The sequence below is a fragment of the Lactuca virosa genome, chromosome 3 (genome assembly GCF_052849685.1).
Source record: "Lactuca virosa cultivar CGN04683 chromosome 3, Lactuca_virosa_CGN04683_v6, whole genome shotgun sequence".
Classification (NCBI taxonomy): domain Eukaryota; kingdom Viridiplantae; phylum Streptophyta; class Magnoliopsida; order Asterales; family Asteraceae; genus Lactuca; species Lactuca virosa.
Genome location: NC_136428.1, coordinates 398069588 through 398086160, shown reverse-complemented (window position 1 = coordinate 398086160; position 16573 = coordinate 398069588).

Genomic DNA, 16573 nt, shown 5'->3' with positions numbered 1-16573 from the left:
CCGCATGAATACTTTAGTTCCAAGTTAAACCCTTAGAATTTTAATAGTTTAAAATTCAACCCTTATACTATTATAATATTATAGGTTTAATATTTATATATATGTATAAGAGTAAAAGTCAGTCTTACCGTTAGTAGGCCTCATTCACGAAGCCGGTCTATAAGGGGGGTATAAGGTTACTGCCTATAAAATGGCAGTTTAATGGGTGTCCACTCTCACCCACCGCTTCCTTGACTGGTGGAGGGTCGTTATCCGAACGGGTTTGACAGGACTATAATTCTCCCTTCATTAAAAGTATTAATGATAAATACAAAGTAACTAAACACTTATAAATTCCCAATCTTAGTTACTTAGGAAAATGTGAATTTGGTGCTAACCCATGAAATTTACACTTTGTACCTTACCAAGTCGTTAGTGGAGCGTGTGTGGTTAACCGGCACACTAACATGGACTAGTAAGAGTGGCGAAGGGTAACTTAATGTTTATCATAGATCGGTGGAGCGTGTGTGGTTAACCGACACATCGATTAGGTGATAATATTAAGGGTACCAAGTGAATTTGCATGGTTATTCACACCTTGTTTTGTGATCCTCGACATCCCAGTCACAAAATTTGAGAGGGCACAATCGAGATTAAAACATGCCATTGAAAAGTTCAATGAATCTGAAAAGATCTAGGAGTTTCAAAACCAATTAAAACCTAATAAATTATTTCGTTTTTCATGGTGGAAATTGGTGAATCGTCATGCGCCTACCTTCAAATATTTTATAGCTTGGATTACGGCATCCCTCTTCCAAGTTGTAAAATATTGTGTTGGGTCCTAGCCTTAATATTTCATATTGGGTGTTATATTAAGGACTTAAAAATCAACTAACTTGAATATCTCCCATTGTAGATGTCTAGTTTAGACATCTATGATCTTCCCAAATCTCTTGGAATTTCACTTCCTCCACCCCCTCCAATTATTCTCCCTAACCCACAAGTTCAAGGTCACTCAGGCCCTATTGACGAGCAAAGTCTATGTGTGCTCACATCTTGGAGATAAAGTCACATATTGACAAGTCGGGAGAGTTGGCTGTCAAAGTCTTGAGAAAGTTGGATCTTCAATCACTTTCTAAGTCACATAGTGAGTTCCTTTAGAGCTACTATATGACAGACCATGACATGACCCTTAATGATCTTACCCATTTGCTTGATGCTGCTGAATCAGCAATGATTTGGAGCACTGGTAAAGCAAATTTGATTGGAAGATCAACTTCCCAAACTTCCAAGGACATTGATTATGATAACATTGGAAATCCAGAAAAACTTTCTCTTCCCAATGGAAAGGGATCGACCATTGTGAACTCGGTTGACCAAATGGTAAAGAGAAAGGCTGAATCTGAGATAGTCCCGTGTACCATTCCCAAAGAGTCCATAGGTTTCTATTGCCAAAGGAAGGGGCATTGGTTGCGAAGCTGGCCAAATTTACCTGATAGTCTGTAAGGACGGTAAAGTCAAAAGTTTTGACTCTACTTCAGGTAAAGTCCATTATCTAACTCTATTAAGTTCCTATTTGGAGATTCTTATTACATGATGTGACTAGATCACATTTTGATGTTTTAAGAATCAAAGTGAAGAGGAAGCTTAAAGGAAGAATTTTGAGTTGTTACTTAAAGAGTTGTGATAGATTGCTTAGGAATACATAACAACATAGTTTTTCACATGCATTTGCATTGTAAGGATAAGTTTTTCCGCAAAGTTTTTTAAAAAAAAGAAAAGTTTTGATTTTATTTATTTTAAAATATCCTTACAGTGGCATTTGTGAGAAATTGTTGTTTATATGTTTCCATTGATAGCAATATTGGAAAATGGATTTGATTCTTTCGACTGTGGTAGTGTCATAATTTACCAAATAAGGAAAGATTCTCATCACCCAAGTTTTCAGTTGGGTAGAAACTTGGAATCATGCAAGTTGTATGAAGAATGAGAATTTTCATCTTTGGAAAATTAAGACTAATTCCTTGTTTACATGTATATGTGAGTTAAGTGAAGGACTAAGGGATCGAGTACACATTCTTGTGCACTGGTCAAGCCCACCACAAAGATCGATAAGACTATTCGTCATGATTTACTAAAGCTTAGTAAATATGGTTATACTTACAAGTTTAAGTATATTATGAAACATTAGAAAAGTATCAATGTTAGGCAAAACGAATAAGAAGAATCAAATAAGGCAGGAAGATAAAAGTTTCTCCAATCTGAAAAGATGGGAGAGTACTTGAGTATCTTGTTTTATGATTATCTTAGTGATTATGAAACCATATCACAATTGTTTCTCTAAGGACATCTTAGTGCATTTGTTTGGCTAAGAAGAGAAATCGTGGATTGTTGAAATGGTTAAAATCAAAAAGATGAATCATACTTCGTTCCATAACAAGTCTTAGAGTTATACTCCAAGATTGTAACTCGAGTGACATATCTTAAGGAAGGTTTGTAACACTTGTTAAGTGTAAGAGTAAAATGTGTCTCTACTCTTGTACATTTGAAATTGGTAAGTTGTGATGTTTTGGGTTAAATAGAGACCAACTAAGGCCAATTATGTGAAGTGTTAGTCTTGATAAGAATCTGCACTGACCCTTGATAAGAAATGGTTCTTGACAAGAGAGTCTTATATGTCAAGAGGACAGTGGGAGTCTTAAAGCTCTTGAAAGTTCCAAGAACTAATCAAGAATAAAAACCTGAAGTTCTTCACTAGCACACGACTTGAGGTTTATAACCTATCGTGTTGACATTTTTGTGCCTATTCCATTTAAAGTTGGCTTTGCATAGGAGTTCTGAGAGTTCTCAATTGGTTGCATAACAACTTGGAAGCAATGACAGGCCCTTGTGCTGCCAGCTGGCAAAAAGTTAAGATTGCACAAGTTCAATCCATATGAGTTTGGATTTGTCACTAACCTTGTCTTGTGATTGTGGTTTGACAAATTCACATGGATAGGGACTCATTCACCATAAAATCTAAGTGTCATAAGGTTTCTCTCCGATTCATGAAAATGATGGTGAGGAAACGCTTTCACTAAGTAGATTTTAAGTAGATAGAAATTGTGTTATTTGCATTATCAAATTCGTTAGTGGAGCGTGTGTGGTTAACCGGCACACTAACATGGACTTGTGAGAAGTGGCAAAGGTCTAAACAATTGAGACTATGATTACGGCATCCCTTTTCATAGTTCTAAAATTGTTTAGACACACATATGAGCTATCTAAGGAAAGGTGTATGAATTTGATAAATTCTTATCAAAGCATCTCGTATCAGAAAATTGAACTTTGTTAAGGAAGTCAATAAAGTATTGATTTCTAGAAGTCCAGCTGATTTCTGAGTACATGTCAAAGCTAGTGGGAGCATAAGTGTTGTGCTGATAATTATCATGTTAGTGGGAGCATGATTATTATGTTCAGTATTGCAAGCTAGCAATGTTAATTATAGAAAACAAAAGTTTCAATTCGTGAAGTTCCAGGGGTTGAAAAGTTGTTTTGCTATAATTAAGGGAGAGGAAATTATACTTCATTTCGATTCTAAAAGCTTAGATTGAGATTTTAATCATCTTTAGTCAAATATATATATGAATTTTATGTTGGAATGGTTCGACTTAAGGAAATTCTATATATATTGTGTTTTCAAAATTCGATTACGATTACGGCATCCCTCTTCATAGTCAAATTTTGAAAACATGGCAAATAAAAAATATTGTAACAAAAGACTGGTCTATGATCACCTCTTTATGTGAGACATCATGAATTGTGTCCCATATGCTTCGGATATAGGATCGATTGCATGTGCTGTAATATTCATCCTTTCTAAATTTTCCAAATGCTCAGGGCATTAAGAAGGGAAAAGTCTAGAATTGGATATGACTAAAATGATTAAGCAATTGTCAAGGACAATCTAAGGTTTACCAAAGATTGGTTGCTCATGGACAGTTGGAAGTATAAGTGTTAATTTTGGAAGGACCATATTGACATATTCTGAAAAGAGGTAACTCTTGTTCAGAAGTGATAGTCAAAATGGGAATCTGGAAAGGTTTCCATAGGTGGAAGTTGTTCTTTAAATCTGTGTAAGATTAGAAAACTTAATGCAAGAAGGATGTTCAAAGGAATGTACTTTGAATGTGAGACTTCGTTTCCATGGAATTGATCTCCATTGTAATACCCTGTAATGATTGTTGACAAGTCTTTGTGACTTTGTGCATAGTCATTACGAGAGGATCAATGCATATAAGTTTAGAATCTAACAGATTTCGTTAAATGGTAGGAATTTGGAATTCTTACATTTACGATAAAGATTTGGGATTGTGAAATGAGCATCATTGGAATCATGTTCAATTGATCTACTTCACAAAGTAAAGATCATATATAAACATAGTGTGCATACTTGGTGTATGGCATGACTAGTGTTTAGAAAACATAGTTTACATGCTTGGAGCATGGGACAACTATTGTTTTAATTCAAGTATAAAGTTGATTATTTGAAACATTATACAATGAATAATGAGTAATCAATATGGTGTTTAAATAAAAGGTGTTCTATTTACTCTCAAAGGTGCTTGGGACCATAGAGTGATTAGTATTATTCTTGTGTTTCACTTTGCATGTTTTGACTTCCAGAATAACTAGGTTATTCTTTCCGAATGACTAAGTTATTCAAACCATCCACAGTCGATAATACGTTGGAAGTAGGTATTAAGGCAAGACTGTCATGAATCGGGTTTGTAGATGTCCAAGGTGGTGGACATAGTAAGCGTTACTACAACATTCATGAGTACTCCTGGAATAGGGATTCGAGTATTGGATTCAACCCACGCTCACTTGAATCACTTCATGGATTTTATCACGAGTGATCGTGAGACGATAATATCTTATATTCTTCAAACCTAGAGATATGACTTGTTGCCTATGAGTTGGTTATACATTGATTGCACGTAAACACATTTGGTAACTCGATGTTATAAAACGTGCCTTTGTGTATGATTCAACAAGTAGTAGAACAAGCATATGAGTCAAAGTTTATCCATTCCTTTTACCCTTGGAGGGATAAAAGCGATATCTGTGGGCCCCTCGATGATTTGGTGATGACAAACGTAAGTGCTCGGCCGGGCCTGGACTGATTTGATTTGTTCAATTAGTCAGTCGTCATAAATCGGAAATCGGGAAAGAACAAATGGACAGAGAGAATGATTATAATCCATGTCTCAGTCCATATGATATCTAGAATGGAGGAATATATGATCCCTTATCTAATGGACCTTTGGGCCATTGGAGGGGTAAAATGATCTTTTACCCTTATGAGATAATATAGGGAGGCACTAGTCTAGCCTTTGAGAGCCATATTAATTAGAGATAATTATTTTGTGTGATTAGGCGGAGGCTAGATCAGTATTTCGAGTTCGAGATTATCCGAGTTAGCCGAGGTGAGTCTTCTCACTATACATTACCTAGAGTGGTATCTATGTGACGATCGGAGGGTCTTATGAGTTATGTGATTACTTGAGATTATGTGCATTGTGATTTATGTATGCTATGTGATATTTAGACCGGACCGGAGGGTCCAACGATTTAGACCGGACCAGAGGGTCCAACGATTTAGACCGGACCAGAGGGTCCAACGAACTAGACCGGACCGGAGGGTCCAACGAGCTACGGGACTGGAGGGTCCCGCTGAGACACATTGACCAGAGGGTCTTACCGAGTTATAGCCTCGAGTGGCTTATGTGCTGTATGTGGTATTTTGGGGAACTCACTAAGCATTTATGCTTACCGTGTTATGTGATATGTGTTTCAGGTACCAGCGAGGATCGCGGGAAGGCGCCGGCATGATTTGTACACACTGGCAGAGGATTATGTTTTTTTGAGATTCTGGGATATGTTTTATTGTGATGACAGTTGATACATATGAGATTTTGAGAATATTATATGAGCTTTCTTATGTTTGAAAAATAAAAAAAATTGTTTTAAAATTTACGTCGTTTCATCGTTGTCTACTGTGATGCATCCAATCAGGGCCTAGGCTGTGTGCTCATGCTGTAAGGAAAGGTTATCGTCTATGCCTCAAGGAAGCTGAAAACACACGAAGCCAATTACACAACTCACGATCTAGAGTTAGTGGCAGTGGTCTTCGCGTTAAAAATCTGGAGACATTATCTCTATGGGACCAGGTGCACTATCTTCACCGACCATAAGAGCTTGCAGCATATCTTTGATTAGAAGGAGTTAAACATGAGGCAGCGGCGATGGGTAGAGCTACTTAGTGACTACGAGTGGGAAATACGCTACCATCCCGGCAAGGCCAATGTGGTAGCAGATGCCCTCAGCCGCAAGGAGTATTCGGGTCGTAGGGTGAAGGTGTTGACTATGACCATCCATTCCCGATTATCCACACAAATTCGAGAGGCTCGGCTGGAAGCCTTAAAACCCGAGAATGGAAAAGAACTTAGAGGTCAAAGGAGACGGAGTTTACTATTTCATGGACCGTATCTGGACCCCGAAGTATGGTGGTTACAGAGAAGTTGTCATGAACGAAGCTCACAAAACGAGATACTCCGTTCACCCAGGTTCAGATAAAATGTATCTGGATCTCAAACAACTCTATTGGTGGCCGAACATGAAAGCAGAAATTGCTACCTTCATGGGCAAGTGTTTGACTTGCGCCAAGGTGAAGGTCGAATACCAAAAGCCCTCAGGTTTACTTTAGCAGTCAGAAATACCTGAGTGGAAGTGGGAAAGGATTACAATGGATTTTATCACTAAATTACCCAGATCTCCGAGTGGGCACGACGCCATCTGGGTAATTGTCGATCGACTGACTAAATCCGCCCACTTCCTGCCAATCAAAGAAAACTTCAAGATGGAGAGACTCACCCGAATATACCTTCGAGAAATAGTTCGCCTTCATGGGGTACCTGTATCCATTATCTCCGATCGAGATAGCAGGTTTACCTTGAGATTTTGGCAATCACTACAGAAGACTCTATAAACTAAGTTGGATATGAGCACGACTTATCATCCACAGACAGATGGACAGAGTAAGAGAACGATTCAGACATTGGAAGATATGTTAAGAGCTTGTGTCATCGACTTCGGCACGTCGTGGGACACTCATTTACCCTTGGTCGAATTCTCCTACAAGGTATATTGGACCCTTCGAGATCCTTGCTAGGATCGGTCCCGTAGCATACAAACTCCAGTTACCACGAGAACTCAGCAACGTTCATCCCGTCTTCCACATGTCGAACCTAAAGAAGTGTCTGTCCGACGAGACACTTGTGATTCCTCTCGATGAGATCGCACTAGACGAAGGCCTACACTTTGTGGAAGAACCTGTCGAAATTATGGATCGGGAAGTCAAACGTACGAAGCAGAGTCGCATCCCGATAGTGAAGGTCCGCTGGAATGCCAAGCGGGGACCTGATTTCACTTGGTAGCGCGAGGATTCAATGAAGCAGAAGTACCCCCATCTTTTTCCAAGTTCATGATTTGTACTCTATTCTTGAATTTCGGGACGAAATTCCCTCTAACGGGGGGATGATGTGACAACCCGAAACTTCTACCTTGTACATCTAGTCGATTCAATCAATGTTAAACTTGTTCTGTTAACTTCTAGCACTGTTTAAGGGTTCATTTAAGTGTTCTAAGCTTGGGTACAGTCAAGGTTGAGGTTAGGAATGAGTCAGCCAGGCGTATAGTAGCAAAACCGGGCCATACACTCCTTTAGGAGGAGTGTACGGCCGTACACATGGGTGTGCGGTCGTACACCCACCTCATGGCAGCACACCCACTCTTATATAAAGGGTAGACCCCTTTCCTTTCATTCCTTTCACTTCTTGGCCGCACACTACACCATTCTCTCAAGCTTCTTCAACCGTGAACCCTCCAAAGCTTCAAGAACGTGAGTAATTCATCCTCTAACTTGCTAACCATGGAAGACCACTCTATCTAAGCCTTGGGACTGCAATATTGGTCATGTTCTTCATATCTAGAAAATAGTGTGGCCGCACACCCCCATAAGATGGTCGCACACTCCTAAAAGACCCTCCAAAGTGAGAGTTTGACCCCTATCTTCGAGTTGGACATGACCCTATCCTTGTTGCACCTTAAATTAGGGATTTTGGGCATAAACATGAAGGGTGTACAGCCGCACACCCCTATATACAGCCGCACACACCTATGTTTGGCAGCACACTCCTTTCTGCGACCACACACACACACCTTAGGGCCGCAAACCCATTTTTATGACCTTTATTGACCTCAAACTTGCACTACAACTAAGCATGGACCTAGAACACTTCATGGATGCAAGTATGAACCTTGAAAACACCTCAAAGACACCTTCTATCAGGAGTCTACGGTCGCACACCTCATGGGCCGCACACCCATGGCCGCACACACCTATAAGGTGGCCGTACACCTCCCTCACTCAATCCCATAAGGTTCTGACACTTAGTTCGAGTGTTTCCAAGTCCCTAGAGTGGTTTCTTATCGTGTCTAGTAGTGAAATATCCTAATTTGGTTCCTATATGTACTATTACATGTTGAATAGGATCCAATCGTGTTCAAGGTTTCACTTGACACTCAGCTTCCGTATCGATCCTCCAATCAAACCACTGGTTCGAGGTGAGTTCATACCCCTACATTTTCGAGTTTTTAATGTTTTCAGGGGGAATACAAGCCAAACATAATTGATTTTATGAAAGTTACACAAACGGATTTCAGTAAACTTAAAACGGACAAAATCAGTACAAACACACAGTTTCTACAGTTTTACAAAATATTTTAGATATTTTATCCCTTTTGTATTATGCTGAGCATAAGGGACGTTTTCAACGTACGAACTTAACCACATAGTTTTCAGAACAATACATGATTTACAGTTACAAACATACAAACTATAATAGGTATAGTTTGGGAATTCATACAAGGTTATACAAATACGTACACACAAACTATATTAGATATAGTTGGGAATTCATACAAGGTTATACATATACGTACACACAAACTATAATAGGTATAGTTTGGGAATTCATACCACAGTTTACAAACTCATACTTTATAATCCTTTCAGTTATTTACAAAAAGGGCTTTCAGCATTATTACTTGTAAATTTGTTAGTCTAGTTGGAGACACGTCCTTGGTAACACTCACAAACTTAACTGAGTGAAGGACTAGCACTTGTGATCAGAATCTCCTGGAGGGAGAGCGTGACTGTTGTGTATAGATCTATACGGGACTGACTATCCCGCACCTTGCTGCTAGCTACAGTAGGGCCGACAGGTCTACGGGTGACAAAGTCATAAAAGATATTGGTGCCCGATTCGTGCCATATCAAGTCAAAGTATGGTCATGACACTCACAATGTAGATAAAAACGATTTACTTATGTAGTAATAACACACGAACAATACTTGTTTAGTACAAGTACGGACAAATACATGGTTTCTCAAGGAAAACTAATACTACTCTACGTACTGGTAGTAACCAGGGTTTCAAACAGGACAATTCATACAACGGTTTTTCATACAATGTTCATCCTACAATACACCTAGTGCTAATCCAATCATACAACATTTTACTAAGATTTTCTCACTTTTACTAAAGAAAATATTGGATTTTCTTGGAGTCATGCAAACATTTTCAGAGTTAACAACCGGTTTTCAATATACAAACATCGCTTATGAACTCACCAGCTTTATGCTGATACTTTTTCAAAACTCCTTGTATTCTCAGGAAATCAGTAGACAGGTACTCCTGGAGTCTGAGAAGTCGGAGAAACAAAGTCATGTCTTTATATTTACTTACAACTATGATGTATTTGAACAAGACTTAAACAAATGTAAACTTCTTTTTCATACATGTATTCAATGTTTGGTTGTGTTTACTTTGATTGCTATGATACGATTGTTGTGATACTACGCATGACGTCCTCCACCCCAGAACGTTTCTGCCGTTCCGGTTTTGAGGTGTGACAACTAAGTGTTAGAATCACATGTGATTCATCAAAGGAGTGTGTACGGCCACAATGAGGAGTGTACGGCCATGGGTATATGGCCATGGAGTGTACGGCCGTACACTCATGGTAAAATATGCAAAAAAGGGTGTTTGAACCATGTGGAAGCTTGTAGGTCTATTGCTCATCAAGAATAGGAACTAGATTCTCACTTTGGAGGGCCTTTAGGAGAGTTTTGAGGGGTGTACGGCCATGCAAGGGTGTACGGCCATGCAAGGGTGTACGGCCGTACACTCCTTTTGTTCCAGCTAAATGGTCATTTCTAGGGTGTTAAACAAGAGATCCTAACATGTACTAAGCATAGGGAAAGGATACTTACAATTTGGAGGCTCAAAAGGGTGTTCACAGCCACCAAGAACAAGTGTGTGTTCTTGGTGTTCTTGGTGAAAGATGAAGATCTTGAAGATCTACCCAAAAGGATGATTTACATGGATGAAATCAAAGGGTGATACATGATTAAGAAGGATAACAACTCAAAGATGGAAGAAACACTTACGTTTTTGAAGATCTAGGATGAAGAACTCGATGATAGTTGAGAGAGAAATCGATTTTCTTGACTTGGAAGTGTGAGGAATGACTAGAAATGAATGGATATCATACTTATGGAGGTGGTGGACGACCAACATGGGTGTACGGCCGTACACTCCCTCTGATGGAGTGTTCAGCTCGATTTCAATGCGAAGAACTTTAGCTGACACTTCCCTAAACCCATAGCTTGATTGTACTAAGCTTAGAACCCTTAAACAGACTCTAAACAATGCTAAATGATAGCAGAAACTGGTCTGACACTCGGTTGAATTGAATGGCTGGACTTTACAAGGCAAAAAATTTCGGGTTGTCACAGCCTTGAGTTCTATTTATAGTGGCTGAACATCGGGGTTACACTGGGCGTAATGTCCTCGTACGCTGGGCGTACTCCCTTACGCTGGGCGTACTCCGAATTTCCAAACTTCTAAAAATCGTATCTTTCGCATACGAGATCCGTTTTTTGATGTTCTTTATATCCACGCGTAGGTGAGACTATGCTCTACAACTTTCATGTAGACTCTGTCGGCTAATTTTGACTTTATTTTTAAAGTTATATTTTTAACAAGTCGGGACAGGAAATGTCCGTTAAAAATTCATAACTTCTTCATCCGACGTCCGTTTTTGTCTGTCTTTTTACCGTTGCACTACTATTAACGAGATCTTCGATTCTCGTTTAGGTTGTTTCGACTAAAAATCACTCGATCTAAAATTCGAGTTTCGGGCTGCATACTGCTAAGCTGAAACTTAGAAAAATCATAACTTCCTCATACAAAGTCAGATTTGGGCATTCTTTTTATGCACACTCTCGGTTTAACGAACACTATGACTTTCGTTTAGATTGCTAAGGCTAAAAAGAACTTTATCATAAATTTACTTTTTACGTCATACAACGTCGTGCCGGTTTTGTCGCGAAACTTCGACAGGTCAGAACTTCTTCGTTATAACTCGGATTTTGGTATTCTTTATATCTTCGGAATCCTTATTTCAACCACTACCACTTTCTTCATAGATATCAGATTTATCTAAAATTTATTTTCGACGCTTGTTTTTATTCTTAATTCATTAAATCATGATAATTAAGCATAAACACATACTACTCAAATAATACATCTTATTATTTCAAAACAATTTACAAAGGTTGGCCTAGACTATTACAACATCATTAATGCCTAGTCTAGAAACATGGGCGTTACAATTTTCTCCCCCTTAGGATGATTTCGTCCTCGGAATCACACATCAGCAAACAAATGCGGATAGCGACTTATCATGTCACTCTCCGTTTTCCAGGTGAGATTTGGCACATTCGTATGTTTCCATCACACAAGCACTAAATCAACCATCTTGCATCGCAACTTCTTAGTCTTACGGTCAACAATTGCCTCCGGTTCTTCAATTAACCTTTTACTTTCATCCAACCTTAATTCAGAAATTAGAATGATGTCGGGTACATCTCCCGTGAACTTCCTCAAATAACACACGTGGAAGGTGTTATGATTACCTTCTAGTTCTTCTGGTAGTTCTAGTTTGTAATCTTGGTTCCCAATCCTCTGAAGAACTTTAAACGGTCCAATAAACCTTGGACTCATTTTTCCCCTTTTACCAAATCTTATAAGTCCCTTCCACGGCGAGACTTTAAGTAAAACCGAATCACCAACTTCGAATGATATCGGTTGTCTTTTCTTGTCAGCATAGCACTTTTTACGATCCTGAGCTGCTAACATCCTTTCCCTAATCACTTTCAACTTTTCAGCAGTCTGATGGACTATTTCAGGTCCCATAAACTGCTTTTCTCCAGCTTCAAGCCAACATGATGGCATTCGACACTTTTGTCCATACAAAGCTTGATAAGGTGCCATCTTGATGCTTGAGTGGAAACTATTATTATAGGAAAATTCTACCAGAGGTAAATGTTCATCCCAATTACCTTGGAATTCCAGGGTACATGCTTGTAGGATATCCTCCAATGTTTGAATTGTTCGTTCGCTCTGACCATCGGTTTGTGGATGGTAAGTTGTATTTAGACACAATTTCGTACCCAATTCCTCTTGTAGACTTCTCCAAAACCTCGACGTGAAACGGCTATCGCGATCTGACACAATCGTCAGGGGAACACCATGAGCTTTTACTATCTCTTTCACGTAAACCTTTGCAAGCTTTTCCATAGACCACTTCTCATTGGCGGCTATGAAATGTGCAGTTTTTGTGAATCGATGAACGACCACCCAAATCATGTCGTGACCGCTTTTTGTTCTAGGCAGTTTAGTCACAAAATCCATGGTGATGTCTTCCCATTTACCCATGGGTACAGGTAAAGGTTCTAAACTCCCATATGGTTTCTGATGTTGTGCCTTAACCCTTGCACAAGTTACCCACTCGGCCACATACTTAGCAACATCGAGCTTCATCGTCGGCCACCAGTAGTAGGGTTTCAAATCCCTATATATTTTCGTGCTACCGGGATGAATCGAGTACATGTGTAGTGGTGTTGATTATGATGGCATCTGCGGAATTAGAAAGATCTAGTGAATCATCATGTAAAATCAAGAACACAAGGAGTAAATAAATCTGTGTAAGCTCATATTAGATCTAGAAAGAATATACAAATGGGTTTGTACAAAGTTTCTCTCTCTAGTCTAACACTCCAAATGGTTCCTTTTATAATGGGAGTCACTCACTTCCTATTTATAGGAAAGACTCAACCCATTTACATATATAAGAGGGTAAGCCTAAAACACTACATCCAAGAGTGACTTTGCACCCTAACATTCTCCCCCTCAAAGTTAGGATTGGATGTCCCAGCTTCAGTCTCCAACGAGCTAGCGCGATCAAGACCAAACTCCCTCTCGAAGTAACACCGGTCGTCAAATCCGCAAATGAATATTCGACAAACCCGAGAAGCTTCGAATACCTATCATTCTCCCCCTTTTTATAATCAAAAAATGATTATAAAACCCACTAAGGGTGAGAAGCGCCCGAGGAATAGTCTTCACGATACTCCCCCTTGATGTGTACCAAAAATGAATCACCAAAAATCTTGCACGGAAAAACAATCACGAAAAAGCCACAAAAAATTTCCAATTTATGAAAATTTTTGACTTTTAGGGTGAAAGTTGCAAGATTTTTCAAAAACCGGGTAAAAATCGTCACTAATAAAATTCTGCAGGGACCCGTTGCGTCCAAAACAGCCAAATATGCAAAACTCTCCCCCTTTTTCAAAGCTGGGTAGAAAACGTCAATTTGCACAAACTGCAGGGGCCTGAAATGTATTTTCTTCAATTTTCAGCAAAAACAGTCCTTTTTCGAAAATGGGTATGAACCGCCAAACATTCGAAGCCTCAGGGACTATTTTCTAAAATTCTGCCTTTTGTTCCCCAAACATACGAAGATTTGTAAAATGTGTCAAATTGTCGAAATTTCAAGGGCCATTTACGAAACTTTGCCTTTTGCATTAATTCGTACGAAACTTTCTTCAATTCATACGAAACTTTGAAATATGTGGCAAACTATCGAAAGTTTAGGGACCGTTTTCGAAACTTTGGGTTTCTTCCCCAATTCCTTTCAAACGTACAAAAACAGTTTCTCTCTCCCCTTCGTACGAAATCAGCCCATTTTCTCTCTCCTCTTCGTATGAAATTTCATCTGCCCATTTTCTCTCTCCTCTTCGTATGAAACTTCATCTGCCCAAACTTTTCTCTCTCCCCTTCGTGAATCCAGGTAACGAAAATCTGCAAAAGTTCGACCTTCCCAAACAAATCCTTTATTCCCCAATTTCGTTTCCCAGTTAATGACTCATCAACAACAAGCATTCGCATATCAAACCCATAGACTGTATAATCAAAATCTCGACCATCATGAGTAATAGATTTCGTTCTTTGACCAACGACTTAGGAACCCAAATCCAAACTTTCGTTATGCTCAGTTCGTTCTCAAGCAGTTACCACTGTAACAATTTGATTTTCAATTCCAAAGGCTTCGATCGAACGATTCCAATAAACCCATTTCACCTTACACATCGACTTTTCGTTCAAAACAATCGACATCAACAATTTCACAAACGAATTCTCAATCATTTGGTTTTTCTTTCCATTTGATTTCGTATCTCTGTTTCAAAACTGAATCATCAACTATCGACATGTTCGTTCGTCGATTCCAATCATCATCAATCGAAACACAACTATTGACCATCGACATTCAAAATCAACATCCAATGCTTCGCTTTTAATGTACAAGTCAAACCCAGTTGATTTCTAATCTACAATCGACTTCAACCATAATCAAGTATCCTTTTATTAGAACCAGTAAGTATCGAACCCAGAACAAATCAAAATCCAATTTTGACTTTCGTCTTTGATAAAAAAAATAATGTTCTTCATCGAGTTCATCAGAACCAAAATCAAACAGTTCTTCATCTTCCAAAATCGAATTCGAAATTATATTTCCATTTATTATCAAACACGAACATCATGTTGGTTTCGAAATCAAAATCAATTTCATCAATTTCAGTTCTAAGATCTCAAGAACACTGATTTTGACTGCGAAAAGTCAACTCAAACCAAATGTGCTCTAATGCTCTTCAATCCAAATACGATTTGCATTCAAAAGCAAACAATCATCCAAAACGATTTTGATAAACATACGAATCGCGTTGAACCGATTAATCAAGAAAAAGAATTGAAATAACGATACTGAAGATTCAAGAGCAATTACACAACAGATGAGTTGAAGGTACAAGTGAGATATGCGTATGTATAAGTCGACTAACGAACAGGATTTTTTTTTTGAGAATCGTATTTCTTTCGGATTAACTCACATAGATCGGATCTTTTAAATGAACAATTGGGCCCCAAATGATTTATCAATGAACAATAACATTGAGATTGGGCTCAAGATAAGTGAATAGTAACAGATAATGGAATTTGGATCAATTGGGTTTAATTCATGAACAGTAACTGATTCATTTGAGTCTTAAACAAACGGAAATTTTTGATTGGGCTTAAAAACAAATTATTGATGAACAGTATCGGATTGATTGTTTGGACTTGATTTAACAAAATATGAAATGAATCACAATGAATTTTGGACTAGATCTTGATTCAAACAAACACATGCAATTTGAAAATCGAATCGAACAAACAAATATAAAATTGGATTGGGACTTGATCAACAAAAAACAATTATTGGATCACAACAAAGGGGTTGAAACGGATTTGATCCAATGAGTCAAATCGATCTAAAATGAAAAACGTAAGATACGAATCGAAATCATGGACGTTTTGGAATCCATTTGAGAATTTCAGATACCTTTTTGACGAATCGAGATCCATTAGCAACAAACGAATCAAATTTAGAAGATCTTGGTTCTTTAGTTGGAACGAGAAAATCTTCAATTTGAACATTGTACCACCCACTATACGAGATGTACAACTCGTTCTTCGTGTTCTTCAATGATCCAAGAACATTTTCAAAAGAACCACCAACACTTTTGGGTTTTGACTTCAAATTCAATGCAACACTTGGAGATTGTTGCTTTGGAACCCAAATTTGCTTCACGGATTTCGTCTTCACAACATTTGACAATTTTTGTGAGTAAACCCGCTTGTTTTTCCGATTAATCTTCTTCTTCTTTTTCTTTCTCATCTTTTTGCATCTTGAAGACTTGATTTCATGAACAAACCCACTTTTCACAAATTCAACTTTATGAGTTTGAATCAAATCTTTTGGAGTTTGATACTTGTGAATTACTTGGATCACTGGCTTCCGATAAGGAATCATTCCTTCAAACGAATCACAAGAACACAAAATATCATCGGTTTGAACTCCAATCGAGCAAAAAACTTTTTCATCATGAAAATCAACTTGAACTCCTTTTTCTTGAACATCAAGAACATCAAGAACATGATGATCATCAATGTGACAACTGTCAAATTCAGGTCATTCTCGGACTCATGCATCTTTTTATAAAAACCATACATGCACAACATGCCATGGCCTAGTAGTATAAATTAGG